Source organism: Peromyscus leucopus, chromosome 4, assembly GCF_004664715.2.
Source record: "Peromyscus leucopus breed LL Stock chromosome 4, UCI_PerLeu_2.1, whole genome shotgun sequence".
Taxonomy (NCBI): Eukaryota; Metazoa; Chordata; class Mammalia; order Rodentia; family Cricetidae; genus Peromyscus; species Peromyscus leucopus.
The window spans coordinates 145,770,121-145,790,414 of record NC_051066.1 but is presented as its reverse complement, the minus strand read 5'-3'; the positions used below and the strand labels follow the sequence as shown (position 1 = coordinate 145,790,414).

At 44.1% G+C, this 20,294-nt stretch overlaps 1 long non-coding RNA gene across 1 annotated transcript in view; it reads left to right on the top strand.

Annotated features, from left to right (window-relative positions):
- The window catches only part of LOC119087917, a 42,868-nt gene that overhangs the window by 19,711 nt on the left and 2,863 nt on the right, over window positions 1–20,294 (top strand). The window contains exon 2 of the long non-coding RNA XR_005091460.1: window positions 5,224–5,327. This is a non-coding gene — a long non-coding RNA (uncharacterized LOC119087917). The remainder of the gene's footprint in view (window positions 1–5,223; window positions 5,328–20,294) is intronic.

Sequence of the window (20,294 nt, the reverse complement as noted above, 5' to 3'; positions counted from 1 at the left end):
ATCAAAGTTAGTTCTAAATTGATTATCATTTACATTTTAACGTTAGCCTTTAGAAGTGTTGAACTTGTAGTGGAGGTTTCAGACTGGGTGTGCTGTAGGTCTGGAAGAACTTAACAGGAAACACAGTAGCCATTGGTGTTCCACCTTTATCCAGCAGGAAGAGCCAGTGCTTGGCTTTTGCATAGTTTGCTACCAACACCCAGCACCTGAATATCAAAGTATCTAGGCTTTCAGCCTATCATACAGTCCCTTAGAGCCAACCACAGGCTTGTGCACATTACCAAACTCAGAACCTTTGCTCTGGAGTCTCTGTGACACCAGTATTTCTGAAATCTTCATTTCCCTCTCTTCCTTTCTTTTTTTTCTTTCTTCTTTCTTCTTTCTTTCTTCCTTCCTTCCTTCCTTCCTTCCTTCCTTCCTTCCTTCCTTCCTTCTTTCTTTCTTTCTTTCTTTCTTTCTTTCTTTCTTTCTTTCTTTCAAGTTCATCATCTTCCCACTGTTTGTTTTGGAGCACTTTTTAGCCATGCTCATCTAGACCCTTCTTTTAGGAGCCTGCTTCTATGAGGAACTTTTAAGACATTCATTGGCTATTCAAGTGATGAAAATAGCAAGCATATTTGGAGATATTTAAGGCTACTTGGAAACCATTTCATGTAACATCCTGGTACATCTGGCAGCAAAAGTCCTCCTTTTTTGCACAAAAATAACAAACAGGAAGTAGCCCATGGGACGGAGGGAGACGCTTGCTGGGTGCAGTGACAGACTTCAGTTGGGCCAGTGTACTTTGTAAAAAAAAAAAAAAAGTCTTAAGTTTTTGTACTTATAGCTGTGGCCCTAATTTTTTAGCTTTTTAAAAAAAACTTTTATCTAGAATAATATAGATTTTTTTTTTTGCCATTTTCTGTCTTGTCCAAAATCTTCACCAGATCCTGCCTCATGACATTAAACCTCTGTTGGTTCTGCTAAGTTATATTTTAATCAGAAGACCTAATAGGGATGCCTGCATCTGCTAGTGACTGTCAGGTTGGCATCAAAGTTGGCCAGAGAGGCAAGCAGCCCTAAGCCAAGAGGTGGCCTGGGCTGATTTTTTTTTCTCCATGAGAAAGTTTCTTTTATCTCCTCTCTTATTTGGTTTTGCTTTTGGCAATAATTTTGTCTTGACTTTTTAAAATGGATTTTTTAAGGCTTAGTCCTCTAAGTATAAACTAGAACTGGCAAAATTAATAGAATTTTTACATATATCAAATGACAGTGTGTCTGGTTTAATAAATACAGACTCAATTTGAGGACATTGAAGGATAAACATTTTGGTCCAATTCATGACATTTGAGAAAAATTGACACCCAGAAGACCTGTTATTTAGTTTCTCTTTGTGGGATAGTCTTTTCGTACATTATAAATATGTGTCTCTGCCTAAGGCACCTTTTGATTGGTTTACTAAAGAGCCAAATGACCAATAGCTAGGCAGGAGAGACTAGGCAGGACTCTGGGAAGAAGAGAGGTGGAGACACTGGTGAGACACAGAGCAAGTTGGACATACAGAATGTTAGGAAGGTAAAAAGCCAATGGCAGGATGTAGCGTAATAGAAACAGATTAGTTGAAGTTAGAAGAGCTAGTTGGGAACAAGCCTAAGCCAAGGCAAGCTTTCAGAATTAATAAGTCTCTGTGTCATTATTTGGGGGCTGGCAGCTGACAAGAAAGTCTGACTACAGTTTCTTTTTAAGAGCAAATAGTTATTGATTGTAGTAAACAAAAGCTTACTTACGTTACGTTGATTGAGGAATAAAAATCATTAAAGGCTTTTATTTATATTTTTAATTATTATAGTATTTTAGTGTTGTTTCCCAATTTTTTTCAAATAAGAGTTGAATCCAAGTTATATATACAATACGCTATAGTAAATTAAAATTACTCATGTATAGATTTTTAATTATCAACCTTTTTTGTTATAAGTTTTAAGTTAACATTTTGTTATAGACTTTATAAATCTTTAACTATGCCCAATAAATTTACAAATCTTGAGGTACATAAAGTTTATGTAGTAATATTACAAATCTTGAGATAAATTTTATATTTCAGCAAAAGCCTTACAAAGTCAAATGAAACCATTTTTGTTCTGTTTTGCTCTTTCTGTCACAAAGTCAGGTGATCACCAACCACAGGACATACAGGAAACTTTCAGATAGGCATGTGTGGGTCTAGAGCAGGGAAGCCGTAGCCCAACACCAGCACCAGGTTTGCAGTGAAGCAGGACAGCATAAAGCAATGTTTTCAGTATTATCCACACCTAAAAATTGAACCCACTGACCAGGCAGAGCAACCCGAGAACAGAGAGGGCTTGAAGATGGAAATTATGAGCTCTGATTATTAAATCAGTCGCGGCGAGTGACCAAAGTGGCCGCTGTGTCGGTCGATCTTCTCCTGCCAGATCCACTCCTCCCTTCCCTTTTTGGGCAACATTTTTTTCCCCTCTGTGCTTCCCGCTGTTCACCCTCCTGTCTGTGTAGTGTTTTATCCCAGCCAGCACCTAGCAGCAGACTCAGGAGGGAAAGCAAAGCCACACAAAGTTTTCTGGCAGCTGAGGTAGGGCAGGCCCCTGTGGCAGCTTTAAAGACACAGCAAGAAACAAAACAATAAACACAGAACACAAAGCAATCAAGGGATGGAATCAGCAAAAATAAAATCAGTAAACATAGTACACAGAACATTCACATAGTCAAAAGGGACCAGTCAAAAGCAAAATGTGCTGGCCAACTTCATTCATATATTTAACTGGGTTTGACCAATTTGCATCTTGAGTCCCAGTATCCAAGAACCAGGAAGGCAGAGTGACGTTTTTGTTTTTGTTTTTGAGATGGGGTTTCTCTGTGTAGCTTTGTGCCTTTCCTGGAACTCACTCTGTAGCCCAGGCTGGCCTCAAACTCACAAAGATCTGCCTGCCTCTGCCTCCTGAGTGCTGGGATTAAGGGTATGTGCCACCACCTCCTGGCTCAGAGTGACTTCTTATTAGTGCCCTGGGCAGGAAACAAAACACAGGGGACCAAGAACCAGGTGTCACAAACAAACAAACAAACAAAAAAACAGGTGGGCAGTACAGTGTCTTGCTAGTGCCCTGGACAAGATTTTATGTACCTCATAGGTAGTTCTCGTCCCCCCAAAACAGGATCCTACCAGAAACAGCACCAGATGCCACAGAAGGAGATACCCTCTATGACTTACTGATGGAAGCCCCTCAGACAGTTGCTTGCTAGTTTCTTTTTAGTGTGGCAGTTTGCTCCAACAATCCACCAAAAGGCCTGGCTCATAGCCTTGAAGGTATCTTTAAGGTACACACCTCCTGAGGCAGCATTCCCATCCTGGAGTCCAGGAGTGAAGGTCTGGCTTCAGAATTTGGGTTAAGATCATGATCTTTCTGGGGCTTCTAACTGTTAACCCCATCCAATAAGAGTAAAGACTATTACCCAAATTCCTTGGAGATTAAGGGGCTTTATTTTCTGTCAGACAAGGCTGTCTCCCTAAAGCAGGGTTTGAAAAATATAGCATTGAACTCAGAAGAAGGTGGGGTTTATATAGCCCAAAAAACCCTGCAAGACTAAGGAGTTTTCAAGTGTTGGGGGATCTCCAGAGGAATTTTGGTTACATAGGAGCTTGGCAGAACATTTCAAAATTATTTGGCAGAACATTTTATCGTATCAGGGTAGAGGTTAAGGTATAGAGTTGTAGAACATGTCAAATTCCAGAAAATTGGTCCAAGACATGGTCAAACCCAAGTTTTACAGAAAATAGGAATGAACTTATTTTGACCTTGTAACAAGATGGCTTTTAATATTTTTTTTATTATTATTTTTATGATATGTTGGCTTTTAATCTTAATATGGAGTCAGGCTAGTTCATCAATTGCTCCATCCATGGTGGCTTTGGGGTTCTTGTCACAAGCCTACTTACCCTGCCCTTCATTGGAAGCCCTCGGTTAGACTTGCTCTATGTGTCCTGGATCTTCTTCCATGCAGCTCAACTGCATGTTGATGAAAATGCTTTTAAGGGGTCCTTGGCCTGCTACTGAGTCCAGAAGATTCAGTGGTGGGCATGAGGCCTGTGTGCCCTCTGCACGAGGAGGAGGAGGAGGAGGAGGAAGAGGAGGAGGAGGAAGCTCAAAGAAAGACCTGGGGAAGAACTGAGGCCCTTCTGCTTCAGTCTGCCTCTTCCTAAGGTCCACTAGTCGGCTATCCCACACTCCACCTGAGGGTGGGGAAGTGGGGTCTTGGCCTGGGTATTTGTGACCCAGTGAACAGGAAAAATTATAAACAGAAGGCAATCTATCTGGGTCCTCAGCTGAGCTGGAGCTGGGCTTCCATTCCCGAGGCACTAAGGCTGCTTTCAGGCTGTTGGGGATGGAGATGGAAGTGTGGGTGTGTTTTGCTTCTCTGCTATCTCAAAGGTGCTCTGTGTATGTGTCTGCAGACTGTTCCTGTCCTCATCGTATTTGCAGACCACCTCTGCCTCTGTTCAAAGTACAGAGCAAGTCTTTGTGAATAACAGGCCCCTAGGCGTGAGCTAGCATCAAGCAAGTATAAAATAGCAGGAATGGGGTTAGACTTCCAACTGGGGAACACCAGGGAGATCAGGACTGATCACTTCCCCAACTCACTGGATCTTCCATCACCTCATAGGCCTGCCTGCGGAGTCTCCTGCTCTGGAGTAGCTAGCTTTCTCTCACCTTATTCTTTTTCCCCTGTTGGTGGTCCAGCATAATAATCTGGGGAGGCAGGTGTATAGATGCATTCCCTCTTGCTGTGGGACTGGTGGAACTCCAGCAATGACCCAAGCCCTTCTCACGAGAGGTTATCCATTCCAGTTCTGAGAGTTTTTAGAGATTTGCAGAGTTATGGTTTTACATAGTGACTTCACAGATCTTCCAGCTGCCTCAGCCCAGCCGTTAGTGACACTTGAATTTAAAATTTAGCAGCCCCTCCTCTGGACACCTGAGGCAGGACCACACCTTCAACCTGGGCTCCTCAGTAGCTGGCCCTACCTCCTGCACACTGGCCTTTATTACTCTGTTAATTTGGAAAACAGGTCACTGGAAATTAAATTTCTCAAAATAGATCATCAATTATAACTATATTCTATTAAAATAAGAGTGTCTGAACTCTTTCTTAACTCTAATGGAAAGCCACATTCTTGCTGCTGAATTATTGCTGGTTCTATGTCTTATCTTGCAGACACCCTCCCTCCAGACTGTGCAAAATGCTCCTGGGAGACCCTGACATGGCTTGGAATCTTCAGAAGTCACTGCACTGACAGACAGATCACATGAGAATAACAGGTAAGATACTGAGCCATCAATAAAAACAGACAAGTTATATTCATTAGAAAAATGGGATCTTCTGATATCCTTCCTCAAAACATGGTGGTCTTCGATAGCAAGGACCACCCTTGTGCGGCCTTGGACCCAAGTCAGAGCTACTTGAGAATGCCTTTGAGCATTCAGGTAGAGAGCCAGGGAGTCTGACACAGAGACCCAACAAGAATGCTTCCATGCTCTGTGTCCACATCCTCCACTCCATAGGAGCTTATGAAAAACAAGTGTAGCCATGAGAAGGCTGAGGAACTTGCTCAATCACACAGCCTTCCTTGTGTCTTGACCCCTCAGTGTGTCTTCTGAGGTCCTTTCTTGGATGGGTAAGTCCTATTTACTCCTTAAGAGAACAAAGAGCATGGGCCTACCTTAGCTTACATAAGCCACACAGTTTATATTGTCAACTTGACAGGAACTAAAATCACCCAAGAAAGGAGCCTCTGGGCTTGTCTGTGAGAGACTTTTTTCTTTTCTTTTTCTTAAAAAAGTTTTAGGTTTATTTATTTTATAAGTGTTTTTCCTGAATGTATGTATGTGTACTACATGCATATCTGGTACTTGTAGAATTTAGAAGAGGTCGTCAGATCCCCTAGAACTGGAGTCACAGATGGTTAGGAGCCGCCATGTGGGTACTGGGTGCTTGGTGCTTGGAGTCAAATCTTGATCCTCTGCAAGAGGATCTTAACTGCTGAGCCATCTTTCCAGCCCTGGTATCTTTGTTGGGTTTTCTCTTGCTGTGATAACATATCGTGATCAAAAGCGACTTGGAAAGTATAGAGTGTATTTCATCTTACACGACCAAGTAAAAGTTCACCACTGAGGGAAGTCAGGGCACAGATTTAAGCATGGCAGGAACCTGGAGGCAGGAACTTTAGCAGAAACTGTAAGGAGTGCTGCTTACTGGCTTTCTCCATGACTTCCTCAGCCTGCTTTCTTATAGCACCAGGACCACCTGCCAAGGGATGGCCCCACTCAGTTATCTGGGCCCTCCTATATCAAGCATTAATCAAGAAAATGCCCTGCAGACTTGCCTACAGGCCAACCTGATGAATGCATTTTCCTTCCTTCCTTCCTTCCTTTTTTTTTTCTTTCAACATGGTCTCTCTATTATACAGCTGGCTCTCCTGGATCTCACTATGTAGAACAGGATGGTCTTGAACTCACAGAGATCCACCAATCTATGCCTCCTGAGTGCTGGGATTAATGGTGTGTGCCCCCACACCCAGCTAGGAGGCATTTTCTTGACTGAGGTTCCTCTTCTCAGATTGTGGGGGACCCAAAACAGCTTGACCATACAGCTGCCATGATAGGCTCTTAGAAGCTCAGACATAGCTTCTGGTAAGCAACCTAGACCCAAGAAAAGCCATAAGCTGACCCCACCCAGGGAGGCCTGCATCTAAGGGGAAATGCCTGACATTCCAAACATTCCCTAGACCCCAGAAATCCCTTCACCCCCACCTCTGCTAAGATAAAAACCCCACCCTGCCTGGGCTTGGGGCTTCTCTGCTATCACTGCTTCGTCGGACAGAGAGTCCAAGCTCTGAGCTTGAAAATAAAGGCTCTTTGCTTTTATATATGGGATTCCGTCTCTGTGGTGGTCTTTTGGGGGTCCCCATGATCTGGGCATAACAAGATAACTCTAGCTTGTGTCAAGTAGACAAATAGCAACAATAAACCGACAAGCAGAATACCCAGTGTTTTCTTGATCAGGTTGATTGAGTTCAGAACACTCATCCTGAATGCAGGTGGCATATCCTGTGGGCTAGGGTCTTAGACTGAATAAAAAGGTCAACAGGAGGTGAGCACCAGCTTCCATCTCTCTCTCTCTGCTTCCTAACTGCCATGTAACCAGCTGCCTCACACTCTTCCTGCCATGCCTTCCTCACCATGATGGTATGATCTATTGGTGAAATTATTGAGGCAATTCCACGTAGTTAAAAGGGAGGTTTATTTTGTAGGGTAACTTACAAATGAAGGGAATAGGTAACAGGGTCTGGGAAAGGTGTAGCGCAGTCTGGCGGTGTTCTCTGGAGAACTCTGCTCAGTCTACCTCCAGCGTCCAGGGTCCAGGCACCAAGAGAGGTGGCCCATCCAGATCTCAGGTCTTCAGGGCCCTCTCTTGGCCCTGCCTTGTAGGTGTGACAGTTACCGAAGCCTCAATGGAGGTTGGAACTTCCAGATCAAAGCTGGAATGGCTACCCACTACATCTCCCCCTTTTGTCTAAATAAGAAGGTTCTAACCTAATACAAGACTATATACAAAGGAATGGTTATCAAATATTGTCCAGGAGTAATGAGGGATAATGACCTAGATAAGATGGAACTACAACCAATGCAAACAATATCAAGCAAAAAACACATACTAAAATCCAGAGAAGTCTAGAGCATGTTATAAAGATCATTCAAAGGTGTCCTATCCTAAAGAACCTGAATCTAATACTTAATATGTTCTATCTAAGATATTTTATATATATACTAAGTTGTAACTATAACTGCTAGTCTTTAATCCCATCAAAGACCTGAGAAGGAATATAATGGTACCTGAGAAATGGAAGATGGATGCAAGCAACTTTCAGGAATCTTGTAAGAGTAGACAGAGACAGCTGGCAGCCTGGACAGTCACCTAATGTTTCTCAGCATTGTTGGTGTATTGAAATTGGCTACAGGCCTAGAGTATCTGACAGACCATTTTTAGAAGTAGGAATTCTGAAAGACCATCTTACCCTGTCTTGGCAGAGTTCAGAAGTTACTTTTCCTTGTGTCCCGCTTGTCCAGAAGGACAGCACTCATATTGTCAGCAGTTGAGGCAAGGGCAGTTCTTTGTCCAATAGGCCATTTTGTGTCAAGAAGACAAACTTACAAATGGAAATGTCTTAGAAGCCCAACATTCTCTTGGGATCAAATTGGTGCTACCAGGAGCAATTGTGTCTCACATCAACAGAATTCTAAGTTATTTAAATGTCATATTCTCTAGGTCCATGAAGTGTTTGAAGACTACCTGTCCATCGGACCTATGTTATCTGTGAATCTGGATAACCTAACTAACATAACTATAGAGATGACAAGCATAGGTGACTATAAATCTATAAGTCTTATCTACCTAAATAACCTAAGGACTGTTAAGGCTTCCCATAAACAAGATAAACAGTCTATAAGCAAATGTATGGTAAAGGACAATATCTTCAAAATTGTGACAATACACAGGATATTTATAACAGAGGTAGGAATGTATAGTGCAATATGCAATATGACAATAATCTTAAATATATATCAATATACAGAATATCCTAAACAGAAGTAGAACACACATACAGTATGAAAGATATAAATTTATATTTGTATCAATATACAAATATTTCAAATATGAGTAGAAATACATGTACATTATAACAAATATAGTTCTGTAGTTGTATCAATATACAAATTATCTTAAACAGGAATATAAAAATAGTTTACATTTGTATCAACATATAAGAATCCATAACAGTGCAAATTACAGTATAAATTATCTAAGGCTGTTATTTTACTAAATTTGTTTACTAGTATATACAATAATCTACCATAATATCTTATACCTATCCAATTCATTTCTTCTTTCCCCTCCCCCCCCCTTTTTTTTGAGACCTCTCCATCTATGAACCAGAATAAACCAATTCTCCCTAAGTTGCTTTTGCCAGGGTATTTTATCACAGCAACAGGAAAAGTAACTAACTCAAGAAGGCAGAATTACCCTAGAGACTCACTTTCTGGGGACATGTGTTGAGGTTATAGACACACAGGAAGACAAATAAGAAAAATGAATTTAAAATAAATAAATAAATATAATTTTGCTCTTTAGTTGAACAAAACTACCCTTTGTGGACAAGCTCTTCACCGGCAGGATTGTGCTAATTTTATTGCAATTTGTTTGCAGTGTTATGTTCTGGGTTAAGAGCACTCTGAAAATGATTCTTTTTAGAGTGCAGTAGAGGAGCCGCTGGGCTGACAGGCTGATTGCCAGGCTGGCAAGTGATGTATTCAGTGACGTCAGTTCTTTCATACTCCTGCAGCAGAGCTGATGTTCAGGTGCTCAGTCAGTAGGCTGGCTCAGAAGCTCTCCAAGGAAGTGTCCTGGGCTACCGAGACTATATACTTGCTTTTCTTTTGAGCTCCCGCTAAGGTTCCTAAAAGCTCACGTGGACAAGTTGATAACAGGGGCCTGGTTCTGAAAGCCTTTTTGACAGCACATGGAGTCCCTGGTCAGCAGATGATGGGGGGACCCTTCAAGTTTTCCCAACTCCCTCCCTGCATCTCACTGGTGGCCAGACCTGAGGACAGTCAGGACAAACACAAAGTGAGTTCAGTATCTTGTGCCTTTGTTCTCTTAGATCAAGGACCCTACAACTAACCAGGAGTACCAGGCTTGTCCTCCAGTGTTTTATGCCAATTCCTATCTCTCATGGGGCACAAACCTCCAGTGTCTAAATGATGAGCACTGAGAACAGAATAGGTGATGCCCCAGAACTGCAGCTTTGTAGGGGTGAGGCTGTCCAGGCACATGCTGTGGACCAGCTACAGAGCTACTCTTGACCTGGCCTCTCCTGGACTTCTGCCTGAGGCAGCATTTAACAGGTGAATCTGTCTTGCTCAGAGTTGCCTCCTTGATTAAATGATTTGCTATCCCCACTCCAGTATATGGAGCTATGGTTTTTGGTGCTCAGGCTGAGCCTCTCTGCTGGAAGCCACTCTGGCAAGCTGGAAATAAGAACCCTTACCTGTTCACTGGGGAGAAAGAAACATTCAGCTAAATTTTCAGCACAAATTACTATGCTTGCATTGAACCATGGGCAAGCAGCACTGACCAGCCTGCATCCTCACAACAGAGTCAGATGTAGGCAGCTGGTCTGCCTTGGAAGGGGTGGTAATGCTGTGGTGCAGCTCAGTGTAGATTCAAGCATTTAAGTATTCATCTCCCCTCAGCACACATGTCTGGATTCATTTGGGCAAAAGATTTGGGGTCAGGGAATATAGGCACAGCTGTGGTTCTCTAGAGCTGCCTACCAAACATTTGCAACAAGAAAAACAAACAACAATGAAAATCACATAGATGCCTTTGCATCCTCGAGGCCCTGAAAATGAGCGTGAAGAGTGGCGCGGCAAGGAGGGCTGAGGGGAGGCGCCTAGGGCTTCTGTGCACAGGGCCTTGGTCTCACAGTCAAATGCCTAGCTGTAGGGAACCCTGACTCTCTTCTACTTTGAGAAATCCTAGAAGCCTTCGTGTTCCCAACAGTGTGTGTCCTTGGAGTGTGTCACCACTATGCATTTCACCACGAGTTCTGCTTGGGTTCCAGGGATGCCATGGAGGAGTAGTGTGTGCCCTACCACTTCCACCTTGTACTCTAGGGTCAGTGATTAGCCTCTGCTCCCTAGAGGCTTCTCACAACCCCCCATTTATAGGAGATTGTATCAGGCCTGGAAATATCCAGTCATGGCCCCTTAAGCTGCGAAAGCTTGATACTCATCTGGGCCTTTCCAGACTTGGTCTTTCAGAGGGTGTCCAGTCTGTGGGTGCTGAGTAAGTGTGTGAGATAGTCCTCATGTTGGCCAAGACCTGCACCCACCAGCACCTGTGACTGAGGAGATGGGAACCCTGTGGACAATTTAGATACAGCACCAGTCTCTGGGACTACCATGATGAGGAATCACAAACTGAGTGGATTAGGTAATGGAAATTGATTCCCAGTTCTTGTGGTCAGGGGTATTGGATGGAAATGTCACAGGGCTGTCTTGGCTCTGAAAGTTCAAGGGAGGGTCCTTCTTGCCTTTTCCAGCTTCTGATGGCTCCTGGCATCTCCTGGTGGTGGCCTCATCACTACTGTCCCTGCTGATTTTCAAGTTACCTGTCTGTGTATTTCAGATCCTCCTCTCCTTACAAAGACTCTACTCATTGGGTTTGAGGTCACCACAACACAATGTGACCTCATCTTAGGCAATGACATTCATTGGCAAAGAGTCTATTTCCAAATGGGGCTGTAGGGTCAGAGAACCCTCAGCCTTCTGCAGACCAGAGAAGACCCTGGCTTCTGCTTGATTGTCTCTTGCACTTGTTCTTATTCTCTTATTTTTCATCTTTGTTTGTTTTTGTTTGTTTGTTTGTTTGTTTGAGGCAGGGGTCTTGATATGGCCCAGACTGGCCTCAAACTCTGACTCACCCTCTTTAGTCCCCTGAGTTCTGGAATTACAGGCAAGAGCCTTTTTTGGTTGTTGTTTTCACACAGGTACTCATTATGTGTCCCTAGCTGGCCGGAAGCTCTCTGTGTAGTCAGGCTGACCTCAAACTCATAGAAATTAGACTGCCTCTGCATCCTGAGTGCTAGAATTAAAGGCGTGCACTGCCACACTCAGTGTCATAGACACTGTTGCTGTGAAGAGACAACATGACCAAGGCAACTCTTTCAAAAGAAAACAATTGGGGACTTGTTTACAGTTTCAAAGTTTAGTTCATTATCATCATGGCTAGGAGGAGCATGGCAGCACACATGGTGCTGGAGAAGGAGCTGAGAGCTTTACTTCCTGATCCTGAGGTGGGGGTGGCTTGGGCTTTTGAAACCTCAAAGCCCATCCCCAGTGACACACTTCCTCCAACAAGGCCACACCTCCTAATCCTTCTCAAATAATGCCACCCCCTGATGACTAAGCATTCAAATATATGAGCCAATGGGGGCCATTATTATTCAAACCACCACACCCAGCAAGGGCATCTTTTTATTGCAAAGCACATTCTGTCAGAAGCAGCCACTTTTTTCTGTCTCCCTGCTGGAGTCTGTTTTGATTCTGTCAACTTTGAGCTGCCAGTAGGCAGGAGTGGAGACGCTTAGTTCTGAGCACACTTGGTACTTCAACATACCCTTAACCATGGCAACTCAGCAGCTGGCAATGGAAGTGTGCTTCAACAGTTGGTGTCCACGTCAGCTGCATGCTTTCTCCATATGATGCTGAATATCCCATCTCAGATGAGAAGTCAGTCAGTCTGCTAACTTCCAAGTTGTGGAGAGCTGCCAGGTGAGCTCACAAATAACACCTACATCAGCTGTGTAGACTCGGACTAGCCAGATCTCTGCACACAGGATGATGCCCTTGCCTCTGTGGCAGATGCCAGCAGATACTTGGGCTGGAGAGCATACACTGGAACTGTGAGCATCAAGCCTGAAAATTCCTGGAAAAATCTAGAACAGGGACCACCTCATCTTACAGTGCAGCAGGCCAGGATCTAAGATCCTAGTACCTTCAACACAGAGGGATCACCACCCTCACTGCTAAGACGGGGCTGAGTATGTGGTGAGGATGCAGGAGAGTTTGCCTTTTAAATCCAACAGCTCTGTGACCTTGAAGTACCTCTCACCCTTAACCTTTCATCTGACATGTGTGGTGAGACAAAATTAAACCCCAAACAAGTGAAAAAGGAAAATACTGACAGGAACAGAACAAAAATCAGGAAGCAAGCAAACAACATGGAAAGTCAGAAAAGCTGCAAATCGACTCTGAAAAGGTGATGCAATTAGTAAAAGTGATCAAAAACAAAAGGGAAGACATGTTTTCTACATCAGGAACAACAGATTTGGGAAGGTGCTATGGTTTGGAGGTGTTTGACTGGTCACCAGCTGGTAGCACTGTTTTGAGACTATGGAACCTTTAGGAACTGGGGGCCTAGCTGGGGGGAAGTGGGTAGTTGGATTATGGGTTATAGCCTAGCCTTGGGTGTGGCCTGAGCACTCAGCTTCCTGATTCACTAAATGTGAGTAAGCAGCCTTGTACTCTGACTGCACTCCATTCTACAGTCATGTCTTCCCTGAAACCAAGAACCCAAATAAGCCCCTCCTCACTGTGCTGGGTGGTTTCATGTCAACTTGACACAAGCTAAAGTCACCTTAGATGAGGGACCCTCAATTGAGAAAATGCCTCTGTAAGATCAGGCTGCAGTCAAGCCTACAGGGTATTTTCTTAAGTAGTGATTGATGGGGGAGAGTCCAGCCCATTGTGGGTGTTTCCATCCCTGGCTGGTGGTCCTGGGTTCTATAAGAAATCAAGTTGAGCAAGCTGTGAGGAGCAAGCCAGTAAGCAGCACCCCTCCAGGGCCTCTTCATCAACTCCTGTCTCCAAGCTCCTGCCCTGTTTGAGTTTCTATTCTGACTTCCTTCAGTGATAAGCAGTGCTGTGAAAGTGGATGCCAAATAAACTCCTCCTTCCTCTCCAAGTTACTTTGGTCACCGTGTTCCGCTGCAGCAATAAAAACCATAACAAAGATACTCAAGTTGTTTATCAGGCATTTTGTCATTGTGGCCAGATAATAACTAATAAGGGAATATTGTGAACAACCTCAAGCCAGGAAATCTCATCATAGAGAAAATGGAAAATCCACTTAAAAACATTATTAACCAAAACAGAAGCAGGAATGAGGAAAAGTTAGAACTATATAAATAGTTGTAACCTATTAAAGGAACTGGAGTCAAACAAAACAACCTTGCCACACCGAAGACTCCAATTTCAGCGGATAAATTCTGCGTATACCTAAGGAAGAGAGATTACAAACTGTAGTCTCTTTCAGAAAATACAGGAAGGAAAACATTTTGTTTGTGAGTCCAAGCTATGTTTCATGGTAAATGTTTAACGAGTTATTCTCCAGGACGGGAAGGTGTGATTTGTAGCATGCTCATGGCACAAGCGTTTACTTGCGCCTGCTCATTTCAGGCACTCAGGGTAGCACCGAGGGCACATGGATGGTAGGAGATCACATGGCTGGCCCTCAAAAGGCAGCACAAGTTGGCTCCTGTGTAACACCAAAGCTAGCCTGGTCTAATTCCAAAGCTGTCAAAGATATTACAAGTAATGGAAGTGACAAACCAAATGTTTCTTATAAATGGAAATCGTTCACAAAATACTAGCAAGTCAAAACCAGCAATACAACGCCTAAGGACTGCTTCTCCCTAGAATGAATGCAAGGTTGGGTCAATGCTCAAATGTCAATTTATTTTTACCATATTAACAGATCAAGGCAAAAGTCTATGATTATCTAGATAGAACAAAAATAAAATCACCATTTTAAACACATTTCCATAATAAGGCAAAAGTCTATGATTATCTAGATAGAACAAAAATAAAATCACCATTTTAAACACATTTCCATAATAAACATCTATTCATAAGCTGAAGTTAAAGAGAAGTTGATGTGATAAGAAGCACACACTGAAAACTTACAGTTTTTCTTTAAGACTCTAAACTACACAAAGTCATGTTTCTGACCTTGAGATAAGCAATGAGCCCATTGGAAGGAAACACACACACACAAATACCCCTTAACGAAACAAGGGGGAGCTGGAGAGATGGCTCTTCTGGAAGACCTCAGTTCTTGTCCCAGAACTCACAGAGTGGTTTACAATCATCTGTAACTCCAGTCCAGGGGCATCTGACACCCTCTTTTGACCTCCATGGGCACCAGACATCCAGGTAGTATACAAACATACATGCAGGTAAGACACCCATAAACACAAAAACAAATTTGATTTTTAAAAAGTGTGCAAAGGGGTAGGAGAGACAGCTCAATGGCTAAGAGCATGTACTTCTCTTGCAGAGGACTGAGTTCAGTTCCCAGCACCCACATCAAGTGGCTGGCAACCAACTGTCACTCCAGCTCCAGTGCATACGTGTAATGTGTGTGTGTGGTGTATGTGCATATTTGGGTATGTGTACCTGTGCATGCACATGGCGGAGGACAGAGAAGGATATCAGGTGGCTTTTTCTATCACTCTCTGCCTTATTTCCTCAAGACAGAGTCTTTCACTGAACCTAGAAATAGACTGGAGGCAGCAAACCCCAGAAGTTCTCTTATATCTGCCCAGTACCTGTGGGATTATAAGCATGTGTGCATTCATGCCCAACTTTTTTTTCACATAAGTACTGGAGATTCAAACTCAGTTCATCATGCTCTGACCCACAAGCCACCTCCCCAGCCCACGAAAGCTTGTCAAAGGCATCTTTAAGAAAATGAAAAGACATGTCTAAGGTTAGGAGAAGCATTCGCCTATATGTGCTGAAAGACTTGTATCCATAACATTGTGGCTCACTTCTGCAGAGCAGGGCAGAGACAGACACTTGACAGTGACAAGAAACCAACACCCAGTAAGCCTAGGAGAAGCTGGTTAATTCTATTGGTCTCCAGTGAAATGCACATGCTGTCACCAGCTACTGTAAGACCCAGCCTGGAAAAGACTGATTTGACCTGGCCCTCTCACTGGCAATTGGGACTTTAATCCATTGTCATGGGTATGGTCCCTTTGCATAACAAGTATTTTTTTTTTCTCATAAAACAAGACTTCCCCCATTCCGTGATCCAGATGGTCAGGTAAGAGACACATGAATGAACATCCACACAGATAGACGTTCTCCTGAAACTTTGCTCATGGTGTCTTCAGATGGTGACCTTGTCCAGTGAGTTCTTGTGGCAATGCTTTTGAGCCAGAGTACTTCTCAGCAATTTCCATGAAATAGACGTTGGATTCTTACAGGTCATGATGACTCCCTGGGACATTGTGCTGGAAAAAGGAACCAGACACAGGACACATTTAATGAACTCACACAATGGGTGAAGTTCTAGAAACATACTGGACTAGCAAAACAAAACAAAGCCAGAAGGCAACTGCCTGGTGTCAGATGCTGGCTAAGAGGAGGCGCAAGGCACATTCTGGGTGCTCATGAATTTCTCAGGTGCACAGGCTTGTAAAACCTCGGTTACACCTTCTGTGTATGTAAATGCAGCAGCAGGAACACAGAATGGAATTGCTGGGTGGTGGGGTGATAGTCGATATTGTCAGCTCAGCAGCATGAAGAATTACCTAGGAAATAATACTCTGGACGCATCTGTGAGGGAGTTTCTAGATTGTGTTAATTGAGATGGGAATACCCAGCCTAAATCTTGGTGGCATCATTCTACGAACAGGGCTCCTATGTTTATGAGCACCAGCATATCCCCCTGCCTCCACTTCCTGACTGAAAACACTGTAATCAGGCGCCTCATGGTCTTGCTGCCACATCTTCCCAACCATGATCAACTGTACCCCCTCAAACTGTGAACCCAAATAAACCCTTTCTCTAGGGCAGTGAGGAAAATAACTAATCTATGGACAATACCATTTTTCACTCCCAACAGCAGTGACTTACAAGTTCTGCCTACTTATGTGTGGGTGGTCCCTTACACACAGCTATTGTGTTGGGTGTGCAATGGCAACTCATTCTAATATGCAATTCCCTGGCTTGCCAGAGCAGGTGGTGCATTTGGGCCAACAGTAGGGGCACCAGCCAGGAAACCAGATGTTGGGGCCTGAATGAGACCCTGCCTTCAGCTGGACTCAGGCTGCTGACCCATCAGCTTTGTGCACGTGTGTGAAGCTAATTACAACCATCTACTAAATCTGAGGATTTGCTGTACAGACAGCACTGATGGCATCAAGCCTGTTGCAAAGCAGTTTTTCTCAGCAAGATATCGCTGAAGCAGAGGCTATGGAGATATGGAACAGAGGGAAGGCCGATCACCTCAGAGCACTGTTCATCCACAGGCAAGGTGAAACCCTGGAGGACAGCGATATTCACACCTCTTGATGACTATGTGGCCATGAGTGTGTTAATTGAACACACTTTCACTGTGACTCGAAAGGCAGATGGGTGTGCAGCTAAGGATGTGCACAGCTACCCACACCACCCTCCAGTGTATTTTGGATCCCCAGAGCTATCGTGTGGAAGGTGACTGTGGGAAACACTGTAGTGTGCAGGTAGATGACTTCACTGCTTCTCTTTCTCTGTCAAGGCTATTGCCATTTCTTCTGCCTTGCTGTGCAAACAGATTTAAAAATTGCTGTTATGACAATGAGGCTTTTTAATCACTTTGAATGTGAGATAAAACGATACCAGAATAACAGTTGCCAAGCCGCATGCCCAGATTCCGGGCAGCAGAAGGGCCTCCCGTGACACATGCTGAGACAGGCTCAGCGTCTTACTTGCCTGGAACAAAGCAACGCCTGCTGTCACTTAAAAAAAAAAAACACTTGTTATTTTGAAGTAATGATAGACCCACAGGAGGCTGAGGACAGACGGCCCAGCGATGTCCGCTGCATATCTCACCCAAGTCCCTCAGTATCACTTGGGGAAATTGTGATCCCACATAACACCCTGGATGTGATGTCCCTATAGTATATCTGTCCTTTCTATATAACCAACACCAGCGAGACCTAGAGTTGCCCCCTAGCTACCAGGCTTTCCTCCCCCACCCTGCCACTCCTAGATACCCTTCACAGGCACATCCTGCCCCTCAGGTACTTGTGTGTCCCCCAACTCTGTATACTAAGTATTATGAGACAAAGAAGGCGGGTCTGGACTGAATTCAAGCTCTGAGGACAGCTTTCTCCCCTCAGTACCCCCTCCAAGATCTCTTCTTGCTCTGTATCAATGGTCACTGTTTCATAGCTGAGTAGTGGCTATGATGTGCTGAGCCACAATCCTTTACCCATCACCTACACAGGACACTGTTTCTAGTTTCTGGCCATTAACGACATAACTGCCATGAATAGCCGAACAAGTTTCCATTTCTCTGAATAAAAACTCAGAACTGCAGCTGCTGAATAGCTCAAATGCACACACTTGTATTGGTCTTCTGCAGTGGCTGTACCATTTACTTTCTCACCAACATTGTATAAGTGGCCACACTTCCAGCCTTGTCAGTTTCTTGGACTGACCTCCAGCTCACAATCCTCCTGCTTCCATCCTGAGTGCTGGGATCCTATGTGTGTGCTGCCAGACATGGCTCCATCTTTGTTTCCATCTCAGCCACTCTGACTGGGGCAAGCGGAGCTTCCCCGTGGTCCCACTTGCATTCCCTGGTGGTGGACACTGAGGACCTTCGCATGCCCCATTTCTCCTCTGGAAGCCTTTTGGGTGGGATGACTCTTCATGGTTCTATTTTCCGTGTGGGTTGCTTGTTTTTCACTATCGAGCTTTGAGAGTCCCTCTGCGTGTTCACCGGTCCACAGCTTGCTGATGTTTTCACTCCGCCTGTAGCTTGTGTTTTCATCCTCTTAATAGTCTTTAATTTAAACTAATTTCTTCAACTAACTTTAGTTATTTCCACTGCAGCTAGTGAGGTTTCAGGAATTTCCAGGCTATAAGTAAGGTGTTTTCCTGGCTGGTCATCCTTCCAACATGGTTTCCCTGGTAACCTGGTTCCTATGAGCTCAATTGGTTTAAGGCAGCTGATAGTGTGTCAAATTCAAATGTAATTGTTTTCTCCAGGAGACTTGATCTGTATGCTAGACAGAATGTATGCTGCCATTGTTCAGCATCAAAAGTTCCTCCTGCAGAGGCACACCTGCCTTCACTCCCTAGAGACCATGATACTGAGAAGCAGGAGCAGGCTGGGTGTTTGTAGAGAACAGAGGTGACTCTGTGCCATATTCAGATCCATACAAATGCCACAAGGTAGGATGGAAGCTACTTTGTGCTGCCCTCCAGCAGTCCCATGGGGCCTCACCTTCATGGGTCTCTTTCCCATCCTGTTAGACTGTTTTCACATTAGTTCAGTCAAAAGCTAATGGCCACATGCCTTTTCAAAGGTGTGCAGGTGGCATATCCTTAAGACCTTGTCAGGGCTGAGGAGACCCAAATGGGCCAGTCACTCTACCTCTAAGTCTACAGTGAAAATAAGGTGGGCTTAGTTCACCTATGAATGTATCTCGCCGTGACACCCTAATTCCACAACTAGCTCAGCTATCCTCAGCACGAGTGTATGCACCAGGGACAGTACACAACAGTGCCTTCCTGTGATCGTGCATATACACTGTCCCTCTGTTTGTGACTATGACTGCTCCATTGACAGGTGTCAGGAGGGGTCAGGAGAGCAATGTGTCATACCACAGTGAGGGAGGCTATTTTCTTCTGTAAATGATTTAATTTTTCATTACATTTAAAGTTTTATTTCTCTGTGTGGGCTTATGTATGCCACAGTGTATGTGTGGAAGTCATAGGACAGCTTGCACAAGCTCTGGGTCCTGGAGCTAAAACCCCAGATGGCAAGCACCTTTACCTGCTGAACCATCTTGTCAGACCTATTTTTAACATCTTTGAAACAGAAGCTCAGAATCTGCACGTGGCACTGGTGGGGATGTAAAATAGTGCAGCTGCTTTGGAAAAGCTCATGGATCTTCAAAAGGTTAAAAATGGGAACACCATGTGATATCACAATTCCACAATGCTCATAGCAAAGTTGCTTAGAAAAGCCAAGGGATGGGAACAGCCCAAATGTCCATCTCCTGATGTGTGGACAGATAAGATGTAGGTTCATGTAAAGAGGAATGTTGTTCATTCATAAAAAAAAAAAAAAAAAAAAAAAAAAAAAGGCCATGTGTATTGCCATGTGACCTGAGCCTCCAGGACATGATATGAAAGAAATGAGACACGGAAGGCCATATATCAAGGCTGGGAGATAGCTTAGTGGGTAAAAGTACTTGCTCTGTAAGTGTGAAGACCTGAGTTCGAGTTCCCAACATGCGTGTAAAAAGCCAGGCATTGCTGTACCTGCCTGGAGCCCCAGCACCACGGATCAGAGACAGGCAGATGTTGAGAGTTGACTGGCCAGCCAGCTTAGTTGAAATGGTGAGCTTCTCACTTGAGAAAGACCCTGTCTCAAGGCAGTAAGGCGTGACAGAGGAAGGCACCTGACATCCTGTTTTGGCCTCCACATGCACATCCACACACTCACATGCATGCCCAACACACATATACAATACACCATAGTCACACACACAAAGCAGGCCATACAACGTGTGAGTCCACAGACATGGAGGACCCAGAGCACACAAATCTGTACACACAGAAACAGATGATGGAGCACCCCCTGATTCTCCTCAGCCTCTG